Source organism: Bubalus kerabau, chromosome 3 (genome assembly GCF_029407905.1).
Source record: "Bubalus kerabau isolate K-KA32 ecotype Philippines breed swamp buffalo chromosome 3, PCC_UOA_SB_1v2, whole genome shotgun sequence".
Taxonomy (NCBI): Eukaryota; Metazoa; Chordata; class Mammalia; order Artiodactyla; family Bovidae; genus Bubalus; species Bubalus kerabau.
In genome coordinates, this window is record NC_073626.1 from 95968863 (window position 1) to 95991139 (window position 22277).

Consider the following 22277-nt stretch of genomic DNA (forward strand, 5'->3'; position numbering starts at 1 on the left):
CACAAAACTTCAGGATAGAAGGCAACAGGAAGACTAAGCAAATGTAAACTAATGATCCCACATTATTTTAGGCAGCTCTAGAAAATTGTTTGGATCACAATAAGAAAAGCAGTAAAAGCTCATTTAAGTAATTTCATTATTTTTAGTATGAAAATGATTTTCAAACACAAATAAAACACATTTGCTATTTAGTAACCTCTCCATCACTCTTGCCTGGAAAATCCCATGGACAGAGGAGCCTGGAAGGCTGCAGTCCATGGGGTCGCTAAGAGTCGGACACAACTGAGCGACTTCACTTTTGCTTTTCACTTTTATGCATTGGAGAAGGAAACGACAACCCACTCCACTGTTCTTGCCTGGAGAATCCCAGGGACGGGGGAGCCTGGTGGGCTGCCATCTATGGAGTCGCACAGAGTTGGACACAACTGAAGTGGCTTAGCAGCAGCAGCAGCAACCTATATAACCATTTCTTATATAATAAACTCTTACTAAACATAACATAAGCTTTTCCTTCATCGTTTTTTAAAAATAAATATTCTATCTTACTGAACATATTTTTGGAGTTGAGGAAGTTACAGGTTACATTAAATAATTAGTCCTGGTACATTTCAATAGACCACAAATGATTCAGAAATAAATCAGAAACAGCATGATGCATCATTAGATTACCACCAGCAGTTTATTAATTTATGTATAATTATCATTTGTACAAATTATTGTGAAGGAATTGACAAACTCAGTGTTGAAAGCAACATATTATTCTCATATGATAAGACAAGAGAATTGGAACTCAAATATTTCTAAATGAGAAATCAGTTACAATTTGTTATCTCAAATTATGTGTCTTTCTACATAAAAAAATGGAGAATCTTCGATTAAGCACTTAGAAAAAATCATTAAAATAAGACATCACATACTTAAAATGAAGTCTGTGTCACTAAAGAACAAAAATATAACAATAAAGTTTCATCTTTTTCACTCAAAGGACTAAGGTTAGAATAGTAATATGTTTTAAAATGCTTACTATTTTTCATATTCACACAGAGAAAAAGCACTCATCTTTCAATTACTCTAAGAATCAGCCAAGACAAAATAATACAGTCAAAGCTGATCAAAAAACTAAGCAGAAAATGGAAGATGACTGCTCAACTTAGACATGAACATCTCACAAAAATCAGCAGTGAAGCTAAAATTTTCCAAATAAAGTTAAAAGAAATAGAAGCTTACCACCCTTTTTCTAAGCTAGATACACTTTCTGCAAAGCAGCATTTCAGGGTTTAGTACTGGATACAATTTGTACAATATTATGATCAATTCATCATGATATGATATTTCTTTTCCTACCTTCATTTACCTTCAATTCTCTCTTAAATAAGATTTCTAAATATTTCACTAAAACAGTTTTACTGGGTTTCTATTTTGCTTGGCTTCAATCCTATCTTTAACTGCTATTTATTTATTGCCTCCTGGGATCTGATTTTACAGTTACTCTGCACAATAACTCTTGCAGGTCTGAGAATTTTATCTTGGAAATCGGTTAAGCAGATCAGATTTCTAGGCACCTGACATACTACATGCCAGTGGAGGACCCTAGAAGGGGAGATACACTAATAGCAGCTAGCATTTGTTAAGCACTTCCTAAGTGCCAGGGACAGTAATCAGTACATTACATGCATAATCACCTCAACCCATGAAAGCAGTTATAATTATTAGGAAGATGAAAATAAACATCTGGTTCTTAGAATTGTGAGAACTGAAAGTGCCAATATTACATAAAGCCCCTAAAAGAAATCCTTATAACCAATTACAAACCTGGGTTGTATTAGTGTTAGCCACGATCGCTGTCACTTGCACTTTAAAGATGAAATACTTAAATCCCACAGAAGCTATCTAACTGTGCTTTGTCAACTGCTTAAGCAACTGGATAGTTCAAAATTTCTGAACTACATTTATGCAGGCACCACAGTCTTAAACTTGTAGCTTCAACACAAACACGTTCCACTGCCTCTTGCAAACTTGAATCTCGGCATTTTTTTTTTTTACTTAGAATTAAGGTATGATTCATAAGCTAAAGGTTATAATTAATTGCCAAGGGTTCGGTTCAGTTTAGTTGCCCAGTCGTGTCTGACTCTTTGTTATCCCGTGAACTGCAGCATGCCAGGCTTCCCTGTCCATCACCAACTCCTGGAGCTTGCTCAAACTCATTGTCAAGAACTCCACCTTTAAAAGGAAATTTAATAGACCTTCGATTCATCAAACCAGGTGAGATAAAGGGACAAAGCATCCTCTTCACTTCCCCCAGTCACTGTCCAAAAGCCAGATCACTCAGAAAACGGTAAAAGGAGGTGACCCAAGGGGTTATAATTACAACCTGTCAACAGAAACCAGACCCCCACAGCTTTAAAGAATGCCTCACTGTTGACCTGTTTTTTCTCACTTCAGAATCTCCTAGCCTTCCATATCATAAAAATACTAGATTGTAACATATTAATTAATATGTAATTTGTGTTCTCAGTTTTCACTACTTTTTACGTTATACAAGGCCCACACTGCCAAGTGCAGGCATGTGGAGAGACCAGAAACCTCATTACTCCTTATTTCTCTTCTCTCTCTGTCTGCCTCTGGTCTCTATCTCTCTTTCTGCCAATGTCTTTATTTCTATCTATCTATAGAAAGTTATTACAATTTTCTTTTAGTTTGTTGAATAAATGTTCACAGTTAAAAGATGCTAAAGCACACACACAGAGAAATCTTCGAACAATCAGCAGGTTAGACATTTCTTATGGGACCCATCTGTGTCCTCACATTCATTAGGAATAGCTAGCATCTTTAAAGCAACTATTTCTGATTAGCTACAAAATTAAAGTGTTAGCCCAAATAAGAAGAAGCAATGAGAACTTCCAGAGCAGCTGCCGATCTAAGATGGCAATATTCTCACATCTGTGTAATGTTGAAACAGCCATCCTTCATCTCTCAATTCCTCTGTGAATCTGCAGACACATCAGGTAATCAGAGTAACTGGTACAATTTAATAACACAGAGGACTATAAAATTTACAGTCTCTATCTGGAAACCACTACAAAATGTTGTTTAAAATTATTGTTGAGTGCTAGCTATTAAATGTTTAGGAAAACAGAGGTGGAATGGAAATAGGATTTTTCTGGAGAATCATTTGGTAATGCTTTGCATTTTTACATCACAAAAAATGTTTGTTTTTAATTATAAGAAAATAAGACCTAGAAAACATATAGTTCTTTTCATTTTCAAAGAAAATGATATGCCTACATTTGGAAAATAAACACTAGAATACAGTCATATCATGCTTTTTGTTTTTGTATTACCAGTTGCATCATTTCAAGGATGAGAAAACTGAGATCCAAAGAATTTAAAATGACATGCTACAGAATTTATTAAGGGTTTTACCATGACCAGAATCCAATTCTCTCTTCTTACTCCCATAATTTTTATAATACTGTAAGGGATGACTGATACTGTGTTTAATAATAAAATTTCCAAGTATTTATACTTCCTTATAGCTAGGAGTCCCCTCCCTTAACTCCAAACTATTCCTCTCCCCAGAGGGAATCACCTTTAATTATGTATTAGTTCTAAAACAAAATGGTTAAATTCAAATGTCTTTACAGATCAAGGTGATTTAACAGAGAGTGATTGGTATCTGTGAAAATCTGGAGAGTAGAGACACACTGAAAGCATCCACATTAAAAAAAAATTAAATGAAAGCATATTTTGACCAAACAAATGGACCCAAAGTATTTTAGACATTATCTAAATTGTCTTACATACTACACTCCACGTTTCTCTATATTCTTCTTATTAATATTATTATTATTCCTTCTCTTAGTTTTTTTTTGAATTTTAAGGAATGTATCAACACCTCTAACTTGCATCAACTGTAGGTACCAACTCTTGACCCCTATTTTGTAATACGCTAATCTTCCAATTTCTGTCCTTTCCTTCTGTTTTCTCCAAGCATCATACCTACTTCCCAGCCTCTCCCATCTGTACGTTTACTGTGGCAATGCCATTGCTAATATTTGCATTCTATCTATAATTATGATTCTCTTCCACTTTTTAGCTAAAGATTGATACTGAAAATTGAAAGTCAGTAAAAAAAAAAACAGTTGAAAAAAACATATTTAAGTAATATAAAAATATTATTCATTTCAGTGCCAACTAGAGTTCTATGGTTACTTTCCTTTCTAGCATATACTTTGGTTCTTCTTGGATGGAGTTTACACTTCTTTTTTTCATTTTTACACTATTTTTCTTTGTCTTCTCAAATATTTCTTAGACTTTAAAGGTTGCATAATATCCCCCTTTATCCTAGAGCCTCCCACCAGACAAAGCTTTCTACTTCTTTTACATTAACTCTATATCAGATTAAAGTAATATGAATAATTTGCCTTATAGGATTACTTCATAGCTTTTATGCTATATCTTTCTCTTTCTCTTAATTATACTTTGATGGGGTTCAACCTCAAGTAATTTTATAAGAAAGATTATATTTGAGGAAAGTGTATTTAATCATTAGATGCCCAAAAATGTATTAATTCTACCCTTGCACTTGATTGATATTTTGAATGGATATCAGACATGGAATTTTGAGTTGCAAATCATCTTCCTTCATAAACTTGAGAATGATTCTATTAATTTTTAAAATAGTTCTAACTATATATTTTGTTTTCTTATAATCAGAACTCCAATTAGCAGGAAGTCATGCTTCAAGGAGATTTATAGTGATTCTTTTTACGTTTTTGTTCTTTTCCTTTGCATTGCTGAGGTTTTTTGTGTATTTGAATGAAAAATGTTCCCTTAAACTATTGATCTGAAAATCTTTAATTTCCAATAGTTTTTCTTGTTCATTTATTGTGTCTCTTCCCTATCATCTTCTTGTTTTATGAATGTAATAGTTTCTAGAATCGCTTCAAAAATTTTACTTTTTGGTCTCCTTTATGATTTTTTAATTATCTGGTCCATGCAAGGTCATTTCATTGTCATTGGTTTTCAGTTTTCTTGGTCTCATTTGTGTTGCAGTTTTTTACTAATATTTTTCATAAAATACCTCTTAAATGTCTGGTGATACTTGGTTGATGCTTTCTATTTAAGAATAAAGGAACAGAAATGGCTGAACCTTCTGTACTTAAGTGGGTCTTGCTGTTTAGAAGACTTTGCTTTTGGGTAAGCAAGGATTTGATTATTAGGCTTAAAGATCCCAAGTGTCAAAATAAAAGGGAATTTATTCCACAGTTGTAAAATGCTTTATCCTGAGTTGCCCCTCTTGTCTCTTAGCAGCTCATATAATTCCATTAGCCTATGTAAAGCAGGATAGTTAGGAGAGAAAGTGAAAAAAAAAACAAAAACTTGCTACAAGGATATTTGCATAGGAAGCAGAATTAGTGAAGAAAAGGCCAGCTATCCCATCAGACAGTAATGCATTTGCCTTTGATGCAGAAGACCTGAGTTAAATCCCTGGGTCAGGAAGATCCAGTGGAAAAGGGAATGGCTACCTACTCTAGTATTCTTGCCTGAAGAATTCCATGGACAGAGGCACCTGATGGGCTACAGTTCATGGGGTCACAAAGAGCTGGACACAACTGAGCCACTAACACTAGGATTTCCCAGGTGGCACTAGTGGTAAAGAACCTGCCTGCCAATGCAGGAGACATAAGACACAGGTTCAATCCCTGAGTCGGGAAGATCCCCTGGAGGAGGGCATGGCAACCTGCTTCAGTATTCTTGCCTGGAGAATCCCATGGACAGAGGAGCCTGGCAGGCTGCAGTCCATGGGGTTGCAGAGAGTCGGACACAACTGATGTGACTTAGCACGCATGCCCGCATCCCATCTGTACATGTTGATTACTTTGTTTCAGCCCTACTATCTCACTTAAGCCTTTTGGGGCTTACTTAGAACAAAGCAGCACCCTCTTCCCCACATCTTCAGCAGTTTCCTCTGCCTGGCTTTACTTCATACACTTTGTAACAGTTTGATATCTTTTTAACTCCTTAATTTAATGCTTAAGTTAATGAGTTTTCAGGAGAAAGTTTACATAAAGAAATGTCTCCATCCTCCCTAGAGAAGTTGCCCCTAAAACACCTAAAATGAAGAAAAACCCAAGAACAAGCATAATTCTTGTTATGCTTGTAAGAAGCCTAAAAACTACACTGTTGCATATCACCATACTCCTGACGGCAGCAATGCTGTTCAGAATCATTCAAGTGAGGCTCTCCACAAAAATCAATGCCAACTGCACACCTCCACACATTTTAGGGTATGCAGGGTAAAAGTGGGACTCCTGATTTCATGTTCTGAGGGGTCATTTTTGTGGGCAACTGATTAACATTCTCAAACAAAAAGTGTACTGAAATTCAAAATTATTTAATGAAATAGTGGCAAATATCTTACATTTATGGAAGTTATTTTTCCTCACAAAAGGAATGGAAATGATGCATGCATGTTATTCTGCTAGAATTAGAATTTTATACAGATAATAAGAATTTGTGCATTGTAGAAGCAAAATGGGCCATTGTTGTCTGCAACAGCAAATGAAGTGTCTCATAACCAGCAATTCAATGTGTTAATTCAGCTGCACCATCCAATTACCTACAATTCATCTCAACATAGGACACAACAATAAAACTCTTAAAAAATCTGTGACAAAATGCCTGCTCTAGGTTTACCTAATAGGAAAAACATTATCCCGAAGTCAGAGAATAGAAGCCATGGAATATAAATTATAAAAGTTGTTCATCATAACCTATAGATTAATATCACAATGAATTTCTGACATGAAGTCAATAGTCTAGAGTTAATAATAAAACATATATTGGAAATCTTATAAGGAAAATCGGACCAAGGAATGTGAGAACTGGATGGCAACTGAAATTGGCATCCCCTCAAGTAACACAGCATTCCCTTGGAGCCAGGGCCTGCATACTGCCAACTGACCACAGGGCCCAGGCACACCATTCTAAAAGTAGACAAAGGTAATGAGATGCAAATTTAGCATCCCAAGCCTCCTGCTAAATGACCCAGATGCAAGAGCTAGAGCGTCTGTCTCTTACCTACTCAGGGACTAGATGATGAAATGAACAGAAGTTTTTTTATTTACATTTTTATAGAATCAAAAAAGGAAAACAAAACAAAACAAACAAACAAACAAAAAAGCTAATAGATAAGTCCAGCCCTGCTCTATGAGGATGTATTAAGCCACAGAAGGACAATTTAAAGTCAAGAGCATCATGAGGAAGGAAGAGAGGAGCCAGGAAAAAATACAGAAGAAAAAGCATATTGAGAAATTATGAAACAGTATTTATTTCAGAAAGAAAGACAGAGCTCCCCTGAAAATCTACAGGATATGAGTGAAATCTGAACCATGATTAGGCATAGGCTGGTTTCTAATATTTTTCAGGACAAGTGATGTATAGTCCCATTTGAGACTGAACTATCAAGAGAATCAAAGAAATATGAGCTTTGAGGATTTAGGAAAAGAGGTGGAATTTACCATGAGAGAAAGAGAGAAGACTGTAGAAGTGAGTTTTAAAATTCAGTCAGTAATCTCATACCTCTCACTTCACTTATAGAATCTGAAAACAGAATTGTTTTTAAGTGTAGATTTTTACGTTTTAAAAAACCAGGCAGGTAGAATGACTCATTACTGGGGTATCTAATTTAATCAATTTATAACAATCTAATCAAGTACCCATTTAAAATAATATTTTTAAAACTGAAGAAAGCTCATTAAATACTACATGAGTTCTTTAAACAAGAATAGATAATAGAAAGTTGCTAAAAATCAACCAAATATCAGAAGTAAGGAGCACCTCCTCAAAGATAAATACATCAATTCTCTATAAATTAACAGTGATTACAAGTGAGTATAGATACTCTATATTATATAAAGCTTTCACAAAACTTATTTAAGAACCAGAGGGATGGTATGGGGAGGGAGGAGGGAGGAGGGTTCAGGATGGGGAACACATGTATACCTATGGCGGATTCATTTCGATATTTGGCAAAACTAATACAATATTGTAAAGTTTAAAAATAAAATAAAATTAAAAAAAAATAAAGAACTGCAAAAAAAAAAAGATTTTTCAGCAGGATTTATCCAATCCTTTTTAAATATTAATATTTCCTAGTGTAATATAAATGATTTATGAACAGTAATTGCAGGACAATAAGGTATTTTTTATTTTAACTAAGGTAGATCTTAGTTATAGATTGAAATCTCTATATAGAAATCCCACTTACAGGTTTTTTCCTTTTGTCTACATTGCTGTGTTAACTTCTTGCTCTTTTTCATTTTCTTTTTTGCTAGGGATGGTGGGGAGAGGGTGGGTGGGTCTGCACCAAAGAAAAGTCAAGAATGAATCTACTTGAAGAAAATTACTGTTTTTCCACATTTATTATCTTTCATAATTAAATTTCTTTATTAATCTGGTACTATGACTTCTAAAGGGTAATCATGTTTTGTTTTTGACTTCGTTCATCAGATTTTCTTCCTTTACTTTTAAAGGCAAAAATTATTCAAATAGGAAACAAAACACAGAAATCTGGGTTCCATTTTCATTTCTATTGCTTCAAGCTTTGTGACTTAAAGCAGACCATTAACTGTTTCATCATAATAGCATAGTCCATGCTCCACCATTCAGCAACTTCCCCTGGGCAACTCACTTAACCTTTCTGTGTCTCAATTTCCTTGTCTACAAATGGAGATACTAATAAAACCTACTTTCAGGGGTTGTTATGATTAAATGAATTAATTAATATCTGTTAAGTACTCTGAATAATGTCCAGGACATAGTAACTTCTATATTTGTTTAATTGACTAAAAATTATTAAATCTGAAATGTGTTCTAGAAGTAGTTCAGTTGCTTGAAACCTTGTACATCAAACTTATCTAGAAAAATGTTTATAAAGATAGATCCCTATGTATCTATCCCAGGCAAATGAGAATATGTATCAGTGGAATCTGACAACCTATATTAAAACAAACAAAAACCTCTTGAGATAATTTCAGTTTCCAAACTGGTTTGTTGGCAATGACATTAAACAATGTCTCAAGTCAATTTAATTACATCACAGGCAATCCACCAGTGTTCACTTCCCCTTCCATGGCCACAATAGTCACTATCCAAAGCAACTTGGGATTTAATAGCATCAGTCAGTTTTACAAAAGCAGTTAGAAGTTTAGCTTTGGAATTGTCTTTCTTACCTAAAGCAAAACTGCTTTGTCCTCATCAAGGAAAATAAACATGCAAAAAAAAGGGATCAAACTGATCCCTAAAGACTGGCACATACTGGTTAAAGAGGATAGAATAAGTTCTTGAGACGTGCTCCTTTTGTTTTCACCCAGTGTTCATTCTTTATCCAAGGACACAGATTGGCACTGTCTTAGTAATAATGATTTGTAGTTAACTACCACAAAAGATCAAATTGCCTCCAATTCTCTAATTTTTTCAAAAAAAAATTGAAGAAGTAAACTGAGGCTTAGGGTAACTGTTACCATCCTTCCTAGATACAAATCGTATTGCCCAGACTTGCAACTAGAAAGAGAAAGGAATAACTATAAGGACAAAGTCACAGATATCACACCCATGCTGGCCTGTGTTGCATGGGTGCCTGGGATCCACTGGGTAGCAGTATATTTGAGTGGTTCAGACTAAGGAGTGTTCCAATCGCAGGCTACAGAATGTGGTGAAATAAATTACCAGACTGTGATGAATTTTCTTCAGCCTTTGTTAAATTAGAAAAATAAATGCAATGTAGAAAGTACAGGAAGCTAAATTTATTCTATTTTAAGGACTATATTTTGCAATTTAGTTCTGCCATCTTATTGTTGTTACAATGTCCATTCTTTTATAAAATGACAGTGATATAAATAGACTTAAAAATTATTCTCATTGTGCAAAAAGAAAATGTCCACATGGAAGTTGACACTCATTTAAAAAAAAAAAATTTACTAGTGAAAATGTCAGTTTGAGAACTCTTAGAGCACTGGCTTCAGAGATAGATATAACTGATGTGATCCTTGCCCCTAATATTAATACAGATCAGCTGTGTGATATTGCATATATGCTTCCTCATTTATCAATGCGGATAGTAATACTACATATAATTCATAGGATTTCGAGGATAAACTATAGTACGAGCTGTTAGATGTTTACTTACTCACAATACAAGTCAAAGTATGTATCCAATAAATTTTAGTTATTTTATCACTTTGTAACTCTTCATCATTTTAACTCCCTCATCAATAAATCAAAATGGCTACAACCTTTACATATATTTGTTTCCAAGTATTTGTTACCAATTTTGTTTTCATTAGCCTAATGGTGGTACTGCACAGGGGTCTTGATAGTCATATAAATCCCATCCTCTCCATCTGAAACTAATAATAAAAATCTCAAAAGGAAATTAAATCGTTATGCTCTGGTCTACAAGAAGATAATCCTCCTCATATGTCAAAATTCATTTATAACAACAAAAAAAATGGCACTGAGCTTATAATAGCAAAGCAATTAATATTAGGCAAGAGACTAAGTTGACATTTGCTACAGTCTCTGAGGTATAATTTAGATGATTTTGAATGTGCAAGCTCTGTCTGAAATTCTCCTGTTTACAGTGGCTACTCAGCGCATGTATTGTTCACCAGAGTACCAACAACAGTTTAATCACACTCTTCTTATAATGTTCTACAAGATCTTAAACAAGATTTAAGTGACAATTCAATGTAGTTTAATGTACTAAATAGAGTCCCAATTAATTCTACATCATGGTAGAAACCCTGGAATATCTTGGAGAGTTCCCATCTATCTTAATAGTAAGTACTTCTGGAAGAAAAAAAAAAGAAGCGTGAGTATTTATCTGGACGGTGTTTTACATTTTCTCACCTAAGAGCGGATCACAAATATGTTCATGCGATGATGGTAACAATCACCACTTGTCCTACATCCGTCTCAAGCCATGTTGGGAGGGTTAACTATTAAGATGGAACAATGTTTAACAACCAATATTTTGCATCTTGTTTCAGGTCAATTGTGGAGGACAATAATAACAAACATTAAAAGAGAACCTGATAGTTTATGAGATTTATAATTATTTGGATATTTGAATGAAGTTGGGTTCTCAGAGGAAAGTTAGATGACAGCAATCTCTTAATAACCTGTAGCAATAATTTTTAAAAATTAAGAATTTCAGCTTAAATAGGCCCTAAATATATTAAAGATAAATAAAATTGGAAAACTAATAGCTAAAAATGAATTTTAGCTTGTATCTAAAAGGGACATTAGAACACATATTAATCACATAAATGTCTTTAGCCATTTGTAATAATTTCTTGATAACTATCTCAGACCAATTAAACATATTATTGTAAATATACTACCTTGAGAACATACACATAGGTCTAAATCTTAATCAAAAAGAAATAAATATCAAATAAATAAAATCTATTTTATTATACTTTGTTCCCAATTGCTTATAATGCCCCAAATGATGACCAACTACTAGTAAATTCATGTGTACATTCATTTTCACAAATTTCTATGAATTTTCTAAGTACTAAATTTCACAATGGGAAGCTGGACTCTTCAAAAATATGTATGTCTGTAACTGAATGGCAGAAAAATTTAACCAAACAATGTGCTTTAATATATAAATTGTAAATATTAGTCTAAAATGTTAAAATGACTTAAAATGTTAAAATGGTTTATCAAAGCAGACAGTATAGGATCTTTAAATGTGATTTATGTATTCAGATATATGCTTAGTGTGTCTGTAGTGGGACATAGGAAATATTATGAAATATCATCAAGTAGACTGTCAGACTCAGTATATACATATATATATACATATATATATATATATATATATATATATATATTATGCTAAGTCGATTCAGTCATGTCCGACTCTGTGCGACCCCACAGACCGCAGCTCACCAGGCTCCCCCGTCCCTGGGATTCTCCAGGCAAGAACACTGGAGTGGGTTGCCATTTCCTTCTCCAATGCAGGAAAGTGAAAAGAGAAAGTGAAGTCGCTCAGTCGTGTCCGACTCTTAGCGACCCCATGGACTGCAGCCTACCAGACTCCTCCGTCCATGGGATTTTCCAGGCAAGAGTACTGGAGAGGGGTGTCATTGCCTTCTCCGATATATATATATAATTTAAAAATAGCAAAGTCATAGTGAAGGTGTAAATTCTGATATTGGTTGAGATACATTCTGATCTCTAATGATAAGAATATTGAGACACATTTAACTTTTTAACAACGTACATTACTTTCAGGTTAGTTATATCTGAGTGGAATACAATGTGTCTATTTTTCCAACTTGAGTTTAAGAAGTGGTAGTTGTACCACTTCTTATATATATATGTGTATATATATATATATATATATATGGAGAAGGCAATGGCACCCCACTCCAGTACTCTTGCCTGGGAAATCCCATGGATGGAGGAGCCTGGTGGGCTGCAGTCCATGGGGTCGCTAAGAGTCAGGCACAACTGAGCGACTTCACTTTCACTTTTCACTTTCGTGCATTGGAGAAGGAAATAGCAACCCACTCCAGTGTTCTTGCCTGGAGAATCCCAGGGACAGGGGAGCCTGGTGAGCTGCCGTCTTTGGGGTTGCACAGAGTCGGACACGACTGAAGCAACTTAGCAGCAGCAGCATATACATATATATATACATATATATATGCATATATATGTGTATATATATATATATAAGTCTTGATTTGATGTTCCACATGTGTTTACTCTGATGACAGGAAGGATTAAAAAAACAAAGGCCAGTTAAAATTCTTGGATAATTAGGCATATGGTCACTCAGACTCCAAAGTAGTGATCCTGCTAGATCTCATTAGATTTAAGAGGGCTACATGTTTTTCCTACCGATATCAACACAAGCCCCAAGAGGCAATGTATTAAAAGTCACAATCAAGAATTTGTTGCTTATTGCAGGAGCTGCATCTTGAAAATAGGATGCTTAATAAAGCAAATTAAAGGACAAAACTATAGGATCTCCTCATTTTCATAAAGCACAAAAACACTTATCAGAGACATGTAGCATTGTTATTTATTTCACATGGCAGGACTTTATTCATACTTTACTCTCAATCATCTTCTATAATTTTCTTTTTATTCAGAAATATCAATATCTTCTTCATTTTCCTAACCAGAAAGAATAAAAGTATCCATTTATTCCTTGTTCTCGCACCCTCTTCCTAAAATGCCAAAGTTTTTAAAAAGTTACAAAATCTCTATTACATGGAAATGTTCTTGTACAACTACAACTTCTTAGAATCAAGTTGGCAAAATGGAAACATTGTATTTCACTCTTACATAACTTAAACCTGAAAGTAATGTACAGCTTTAAAAAGTTAAATATGTCTCAATATTCTTATTAAGAGATCAGAATGTATCTCAACCAATATTAGAATTTCCATCTTCACTATGTCTTTGCTATTTTTAAATATGAAAAACTGGATAGAGTAGGAGCTGATTTATAAGTAATATTTTAAAAGCAAAATTGCCTTGAACATGCTCCAGAACAATATTCATGGTAAATGCTCAACTATTTTAAGAGGTGACTGTCATAGCATCATGAAAACAATACTGCAGCACAGGGATTCCTACTAGAAACTTGTATCAGGAGGCATTACATTTCCAGGTACTTTGCAAATTCTCATACACATGTAGTATCACACCTCTCACATACATTTCAAGCAATAAAGGAACCTATAAATTATTTACAGTGATTCAGTTTGCAGATTAATTTATAGGCCCCAAATATTTTAAGCTGATACATCTGTTCTTTACATTAAAAAAAGAGAACTTTTCACGTGTGAAAACCACCGGAAAGTATTCACTCACAAATGTCATGCCCTAGTTTACTTTTAGGTAAGAAGGCTGCGAGATGCCACCCATCAGAGCCTCTAAACTCATTTCTTCAATTCTGTACTGACTATTAAAGAACATCAGCCAAGTTAAAGACTTGCACAGAAGGTCAAATTCAAGCAGCGAATGGGTTAAGGACACAGAGGACTCATGTTTCACCTTCTGCTAGTCCTCAATTCCCATTCATAAAAGACTAAATGAAACAAACAAACAAGAGGTAGAATTCAACTTCTTGTATGTAGACATTTGCATAGCTAGGTGACTTCAAAGCCTATGATTAGCTCCATGCTAATCAATCAACCAGTAAGTTTCTGGGAAGCCTTTAATAGTTTTCCTACACTGTGCTAGGGTCCGAATATCTGAGACAGCACCTGGCCCCACTCTGGACACTGGGATCCAGAATTAATCTATACCAGAAGCACTTTGTTTCCTTTGGAAAACCTTTCTTTTCTTCTTCCCAAAACTGCTTAGTGCCTCTACTTAAGCAATCAGCTTAAGCCCTAGAATGGGATGAGCATCACAGAAATGGTGAATGAAAAGCATTTATTTAAACAAGGAGGAGAAGCCAGGGAAAATTCTCAGTGGAGTTGAAGGTGGGCAGGGGCATAAGGAAGAGATGTGAAATCCTGGTCTGCACTGAATGATGCAGAAAAATGGCATGTTTTCTTATGTTGAAAGCCTGCTTTAGGCTATGAAAATTCTCCAAATCTATCCACCTCTTAAGGACTCAAATGATGTTTCAATATTGAGGTTCTAATTCTGCAGGAGAGGAGGAGTTTGTTGAGATCAGGGCAAAGGAAAGATTAGTACTGCAACAAAAAAGTCAAGATGAAGAAAAGGAAAGGATGGGTGAGGGCAAGGAGAACGACCTGAGAAGGGGAGAGATCAAAAGTAAGTCACCAATAGGTTCACCTTACTTTTCAATATTCTCAAACCAGCAGGTTTCTCTAACACTAGAGGGCACGAACGCAAACACACACACACACGCACACACACGCGCGCACACACACACACACACACTAAGGCGGGGAGGGGAGCAACCTTGAGCAAAAACAGTCTTCATATAAAGCTGAAGATCCGGGGCCCCGAGGATACTCAAAATTTCAAGGAGCTGGGGCAGTCAGTGTCTTTAAACCCTGCAAATAAAATCTCTATGATGTATTTCAGGGAAGAGTGACCGCTCTCTCTCCCAAAGAAACCGCTCAAGGATTGAGTGTTATAACAGTTGAAGGCAGGCAGTCCCCAGTGCTCCTCAGACAGCAACACCTTTGCCTCAGGAAAGCTTCCACCCTTTCCAGGTTAGATTTCCCTGGATCCCGAAGCTTCTGTATTTATCTGCCCACTGTCTCCTCCTGTGGCTGCCTGTAAAGACTGGAGATGTAGACTCTCCACCTGGAAATTCAACTGATTCTAGGCAAAGAACGGAGTAAGAGGAGGGGCACCCGCAGCTAACGCTGTCCAAACAGCAGCCTTCGTGAGCCCGGGTTCGCAGCAGCGCAGAGCCCTCGGACCCGGGGCGGGGAGGCGGCCCTTGCGACTCTCGTTCAGCCCCCTCCCGACAGCCCAGACAAGAGCACTCTGCTTCCATCCCCAAGTCTCCTCCGGCTCTGAGAAAGGAGGTCTCTGTACCTGGAGGTGCCCAGGAGGGCCGGGGTGTTCTCCCCTGGACAAGGAGTCTCGGAATATGGGAGCTGGTGGTGTTCGGGGGGACCAGGCAGGAGAGATGAGAGGAGAGAGGCAGAGAGAGGAAAAAAACATAAAAAAATAAGGTAAGACGGAGAGAAAGCGGAAAAGATAAAAGTAACGGAGACGCGGGAACATCCCAAGAAAAACAGGGGGAAAGAGAATGAGAGAGAGACAAACCCGGAGCGGATGCGGTAAGCCAGATCAAGAATTAGAGAAAGAAACTGACTAAGACACGGACAAGTAGAGACTAAGACGCAAAGGAAGGCAGAAATATAGAGGAAGGCAACCGTCGAGGACGACACCCGAGACCCAGCGCGTCCCCGGTGTTGAAAGCCCGGTGTAGAAGCGTCAGAGCACCGCAGCGCCACACCGCCCGCAGCTGGTGGGAGAAAGTTGCTGGGGCTGGAAGGCCATGTCCCCCCGGGGCTGAGCGCCAGTGGAGCGCAGAGGGTGGCCGGCCCCCCCCCCAGCTTGGCCGGGGAGCAGAGAGAGCAGGGTAGGGGGCGGGCAGCGGTAGAAAGTTCCGCGCCTGGCGGTCTTTCCTCCGCACTTGCAGCAGCGAGCAAGCGCGCTTCGAGAGCCCGAGAGGCCGGTGTACCGGGTTTGCCGGCGCCCCTTTCCTGGGACTGGTTCGGAGCTCTCGGCTCCGTGCGCTGCCACCCGCTGCGGGACTTTGAGGCGCCCACCCAGGCACTCGGGCCACCCAAAGAGGACTGTTCCCAGACAATCAGAGGGGAAGCAAGAGAGAGAGAGACGGAGACCTGCTGTCGTGGCCAGGGATCCCGCGAAGAGGGAACGGCGGTCCACGCACGGAATTCAGCCTCCGACCCAACCCGGCAGGTGCCGGCCGGCTGCGAGGAGTGTGGGGCACACCGAGCCCGTGCTCTCCTGGAACCCGCGCCGGCCCGCGAGCGCCGCGCGCAGTCCCGCTTCCCGCCCGCGCCTCTCTGCTCACACTTCCCCGGGAGAAGAGCGAGCCGGCTCCGCCTCGGCCAGCCCCGGAGAGGCGCCCTCATAGCGCAGCGGCGGGCTGGAGGGCTCCTCGAGAGCGGGCGCCAAGGCCAAGGAGGCGCAAGAGACAGAGCGAGGGCTCCTAACACATTGTCACCTCGGCACAGCCGCCGCCACCGCCTGGTCACTTCGCCCCCGGCCCCCGCCCCCCTCCCACCCCGGCCCGCTCCCTCTCAGCCCCTCCTCCTTGCGCGGGCCCTCCTCCTCCTCCCGTAGCCCCAGCCTGGAGGCCTCTCACTGGGCTAGTATAATTTACGTAACCAGCACCCCGAACCCTCCTCCCTCCCGGCTCCCGCTCCTCCCCGGGCTGGGGCGGTGCGCACAGAGCGCGCTCCAGCTGCTCCTGGAGCTGCCGCTCCTGCTATGTGCACAAGTCCCGCGATACTTGGCAGTCACGGCCCCCAAGAGCAACCGAGGGGTCGGGTCCTTTTCCCCCAGAGCGCCCCGCGATCCCTGGCCGGCCTGGGGTCCCACTGTGCGAAAACAGGCTGTGTACACCGTGTTAGCCCAGAGCACCGGATAACCTCCTAGAGGGGTGCTGGGGTGCAGACTGCCCTCGGGAAAGCTCCAGCAACCCCACCCCAGCTGTCGGCTCTCCATTGGAGATAAGCTGCAGGGAACTTGAGGTTTAGGCTTCCTGAATTAGAAAGGACAGACAAGAGTTTGGCCTCTTGTCCATTACAGTTCGTTTACCCTGGCAGGATCCTGGTGTTCTGGCTAGCGACAGCTGCTGCCACCGAAATCATTGTAAGAGACCTGGAAATGCAAAAGGCTTCCTTGTGCTCTTAAATTTTTAAGGGAGCGGTAAAGAAAAAAGCAAGGCTCTGAATTCCTTTCTTAGTCAAGAAGATAGGGTCTCTAACAGCAAAAACACATACACTGAAGCACCTGAATGTCTGCATTTCTGTGTAAAGCTAATGTGTAGTGTCGTAGAAAGTCCATGAGACTGAGTGAATTAAATTATCTGTAAGGGTTTTAGAATAGTGCATGGAAAGAGGCACGAACTTAAGACTCAGATAGTATTAGCATCTGAAGACTTGGGACCTAACCCCCTCTGCCATGTGGGATGGACTCTTCTAGGAAATTGGGATTGCTGAGTTCAGGTTTATGTTTTGACATTTATTCACTGTTGACCCCTAGTTAGTTTGGGTTCTTAATACCGTTTCAGTTTTCTTAATTTTAAGAGGGATAACGTAGGTCACCTCATGTTATCTTAGCTCCCTCTTCTTAGCTTATATGGGAAAACTAGAGGAGGATATGAGAGTTACTCCAAAAATATTGAGTCATGTTGCATAAATGTCTATTATTAATTATAATCTAGGGTGTCAATGACATTCTTGATTATATCCACGAAAGGCAATTTTTAGAGGCATTATCTTTATATCTTTTCATGAATCAATGATTACCTAAATTGGTATGATAATAACTATATTTAATTTTCCCTCCTACACTATCCACCCTGGGCAGCCCTTCCACTCTCATCAATTATTGTTTCTGTCCTGTGTGAGGACACAGGGTGCCACTCTTAACACCAAGGACACTGGTCTTTTTCTCTATTGCTTGCTTTTGTCAGTTTTGTTATCACGTCATTCACATATCCATGGCATATTGAGAAAAGTTATGGACCACCAGGTAAAAGGTTAAGCTTCTAAGGCTGACACAGCCACTTATTTGTCATATGTGCTTGCAAAACACATAAGTCCCAGTTCTTACATTCTTCGTCTCTAAAAAAGGTAGTAATACCATTTTGCAACCTTTGTAGTAATATTTAACCAGGACGAGAATCATAAAACTAGTAGGTAAAAGTTATACATGTATTCAGTTATGTATGTACTCTCAAAATATCTCCCTGAGAATTATGTTTTGATGTTTATCACATCATCCTCAAACTTAGCAGTTTAAAACAATAAACATCTATAAACTCTCAAGGTTATGTGAGTTGTCAGGGTGGTTTCTGCTCTGGCAGGCTCAATTTGGACTGGCTGGTCAATGATGGCCTCGCTCACTTGTCTGCTGGTTGGCAAGCTGATTGGAGGCAGGACTCAGCTGGGATGGATCATCTTTGTTTAAGATGTTTGTCTATCTTTGTTTGTCTGTCATCCTTCAACAGGCTAGTCCTGTATCCTTGAGTACCGGTGGTTGCTGGATTCTGAAAAGCAACAATGGAGTGTAGACTCCAATGTAGAGTACTTTCCAAAGTTCTGCTAAGATATGGAAGGAAGCTACATGGCCATGCCCAGATTCAAAGGATGAAATAATATACTCCATGTTCTTGATGGGAGACACTACAAAACCGTATTGCAAAGAAGAATGCACACTCAAGGGGGAAGAAACACGTAAGGCCATTTTTGTAATCCTCAGATTCTTCTTAATGACAAGGGAATTTTAAAAGTCCTTACAGTGAATAAATCTGATAGTTATCATCTTAACCAAGTGATCAAGATTAACATCACCAATAATGAGATCAGGTGACATCATGTGCTTCATGCTGTGATGAACTAAGAAGTACCCAATAGAACTTACTATTAATAGTATTCCAGACCAAAAAAATAAAAGCATAATCAAGTATAATCAAAAGGAAGCAAAAGACAAACCTACACTGAGGGAAACTTCACAAAATACGTGTACTTTTCAAATATATCACTGTGATGAAAGTCAAAAAAAAAAAAAAGACTTAAGAACTGGTCCAGACTAAAGGATATTAAAGAGACACAATGACTAAATGCAACATATACCACAATGTGAAGTGAAAACACAACTGGAAAAAAATACATAACTATAAGGACATTGGGACAATAGTTAAAATATGAATAAACTCTAAAATATCTCATCTCTAGGTTTTTATCTATGTTTAATTACAACTGATTTTATATCAACATTAAACATCTTGGTTTTGATAATTTTGCTGTGATTGCTATCATGAACTAGTCTGGAGTAAAAAGGGCGTAGTGGCTGCAATTTGTTCAGAATGATTCAGAAACACTTACAGAAAAAAAAATTATTTTAACAGTTAAATTTGGTGAAAGAATATAAGGAAATTCTACTTTTTAGTTTTTATGGTTAGTCTGTTTTTACTCTTTCGTTCCATTTTCCACAGCAGCTGCACCATTTCACATTCCCAACAGTACACAAGGATTTTGATTTCTCCACATCCTTGCCAACATTTGCTGTTTTCTTTTCCTTTTCCTTCCTCTTTCCCTTCTCTTTTTCTTCCTTTCTTTTTCTTTTCTTTCAAATGGAAGGAAAAACAAAAAGGTTAGATACAACAATTAATGTGAATGAGTATTAAATATAGTAAAAATTATACTGTACTTTTTTCAAATAATAAACTAGAAGCATAATTAATCCAGAATTATTGCAAGTATTTATTTAGATAAATGGGATGATCAACACTGCACAATTAATTAGTTATAAGGCATAGAGTGACTAGATGGAGAATATAATAAAAGACATGAATATGAGTTTATCAGGTATAATTGCCCATCCTGTAGTTACAAAAAAAGACATATATATATTTATAATATAGATAGATAGATAGATAAAAGTGGGCTTCCCAGGTGGCACTAGCAAAGAATCTGTCTGCCAATGCAGAAGACACAAAAGACTCAGGTTCAATCCCTGGGTCAGGAAGATCCTCTGGAGTAGGAAGTGACAACCCACTCCACTATCCTTGCCTGGAAAATTCCATGGACTGAGAAGCCTGACAGGCAACAGTCCATAGGGCTGCAAAGAGTCAGGACTGAGTGACTGAACAGACAAATGTATTAAATTAAATTAAATTAATAAATTGTCAGGTTTGGACAAATTATTAGCAGGGAAGAAGAGGGGGAAATGTATTATATAATTTAGAGAGTTAAGATTGGATGAGTAGGAGAAAGGTGATGCCCAATAGTTTCTCTGTTAAGAGAAACAGAAAGTAAGAATTTTATTTTTTAAAGTGAAAATCTAATAATACATCTTTTTAGTTATAATACTTCAGTGGCTTCTTACTGTTTTTAGTAAATAGTCTAAAATTCCTAACATGACCTACAAGACATTTATAACCTGGTCCCTAGTTATCTCCTTATTACCTACAATGAGCTAAACACTGGGGTAGGCACTGAAGATAAAGAATAAAGACAGCCTCATTGAACTTAGAGTCTAATCCTCCACCCAGTGAATATGTGTAGAATACTTACATCGTGCAATGTGATTTACAACAGTGAGCAAAAAGACAATGACTGCTTTCACGAATGCCACATTTTGTTGTGCTATATTCTAAACAAATAAGTATGTAATTCTGTCAGGAGGTAACAAATTCTAAGAAGAAAACTGAAACAGGCTAAGAGCTGAGCTTTCAAACTAGTTTGCCACAAATCATTTATACATGTCACATAATATATTGATCACCTTACCCATCAGGAATGGCCAAGTACAGTGGCCTCAGATTGCCAGAGTCCATAGCTAGGCAGCCTCTGATCATAAGAGACTTGTTCAGGCCTCTATGGAGAATGGCCTAAGCAAGTGTTATGTGAGTGTGTGTCCAATTCTTCCTGTGGCATACATAAACAGGTGTCTACTTTTGGACATCTGCTATAACATTCAGTTGCAGACAACTGACAAGGGCTCATGGAATAGTTTGAAGATTTTTTTTTTTCAGGAGCAAAAGAATATCATATGATGAAGGAACATCACATTCGCCATTGTAGATGGGATGCAAGGAGGTTGGCAGGAACTTGTGAGCATATTTCCAATTAATGATCTAAAGTTCCAGCTAATGACCCAAAGCTGCAGCATAAATATCAGATAATCCTATTCTGTATGCTGCTAATTTGCTATTTTTGTGGTAGCTATGTCAGCTGCAGATTGGCTATTCTAATAATACTTGGGCATTCCTCAAATTCCAGCTTTATAATTTTTATTTTTTCTGATAAATATTTTGAATATATTTGAAATCCATTTATATACATAAAAATTTAAAATCACAACCTTAATGAAAGAAAAGTAGTGCTGATGCTTTTAAAATAGCAATTTAACTGATATAAATGTTTAGTCATAAAAGTAAATGTTTAAAATATTTTCACCTACTTATGCAAACAAGTTTTCTCACCTTTGGTGTTGACCCAATTATTATATCATCATTGAAAATGTCATGATCAGGAAATTTTATACCTATTTCAAGTATAGAATCAATTAATATAAAGGTGAGTTCATGGAAGCAATATCTCATTAAAATATTTTTGAAGATTTTATTGGAAAGAAACAATCTGGTAAGTCTTACCTTTTTTCACATATTATTTTTATATAATAATTTAATAGTGTGAATAAAATTCAATCAACTTTTGGCCAAGCTCCATATTAATACACTAATATTTGCTCTATTTATCTCATGATTCATAAAGCCCTGTGTCCTTCTTAGCACCTAACGGTTGCAAACTTACAGTTTTCCATATTTGTGTGATTAATGCCTGTTTTCTCCAATATAAAGTGGGATACACCAGCACAAAGTTTAAGTTTATAAGGTGGCAGTGGGGGTGGGGGGAGTTATTGTAACTTCACTCCAAGTGAGGTGCCTGTTGTACAGAAAACTTTTTCTGTTAATGAATAGATCAATCCACCCACCTCTTAATCAACAACTATGCCTTTTCTATAAACTTTTCTCTTTTTTATCTTCCCTT

At 37.7% G+C, this 22277-nt stretch overlaps 1 protein-coding gene across 9 annotated transcripts in view; it reads right to left on the reverse strand.

The window, feature by feature from the left end:
* GALNT13 (polypeptide N-acetylgalactosaminyltransferase 13) overlaps nucleotides 1-22277 on the reverse strand; it is a 952843-nt gene that overhangs the window by 648887 nt on the left and 281679 nt on the right. The window contains exon 1 of one of the 9 annotated variants that reach the window (XM_055572533.1): nucleotides 16371-16410. The exons of the other annotated variants lie outside the window; for them this stretch is intronic. The gene's annotated coding sequence lies outside the window, so the exon portion shown is untranslated. Of the gene's footprint in view, nucleotides 1-16370; nucleotides 16411-22277 lie in introns of those variants that run through there. 9 annotated transcript variants of the gene reach the window in all.